Here is a 611-nt window from a genome sequence, read left to right as displayed (position 1 = left end):
CTCGTGTCCTTGTTCGGCCATCGTCCCGCGGAAAACGCAGTCACGCAGAAAGTGTCGATCGGCGCGTCGATCAGAGCGAAGAAATGAGTCGAAATTTTGTTTTTTTTAATGATCTCGAGTGCGAGGAAGTTGGAGTGTGATCTTGGGCCGACGATTATGGGGGGAGGGGGGAGGGGGAGGGGAGGGAGATAGGCGAGGGGGAGGGGATGGGTGGAGGGGAGGGAGATAGGTGAGGGGGGATGGGCGAGGGGGGAGGGTTGAGGGGGAGGGGATGGGCGAGGGGGGAGGGGGATGGGAGGAGGGAATATGGGAGTGGGAGGAGAGGGTAGGGAGGAGGAGGAGGGGGATGGGAGGATAGGGTAGGGAGGGGGAGGAGGGGGAGGGGGAAATTTGAGACAGGGGCAGGGGGGAGAGAAGGGAGAGAATGGTGGTGATGAGGAAGAGAGAGACGTTGGAGGAGAATGGGAGGGCGGGGGAGGAATGGGAGAGGGTGGGGAATGGTAGGTAGGTGGGGGGCGGGGGTGAGCGAAATAGGAATGGGAGGAATAGGAGAACGGGAGATGTTGGGGATGAGGGGAAAGGAAAATGGAAATTACTTTGGAGGAAAAGCG

This window comes from Penaeus monodon, chromosome 24 (assembly GCF_015228065.2).
Source record: "Penaeus monodon isolate SGIC_2016 chromosome 24, NSTDA_Pmon_1, whole genome shotgun sequence".
Lineage (NCBI taxonomy): Eukaryota > Metazoa > Arthropoda > Malacostraca > Decapoda > Penaeidae > Penaeus > Penaeus monodon.
Note: the sequence above shows the minus strand (reverse complement) of the source record.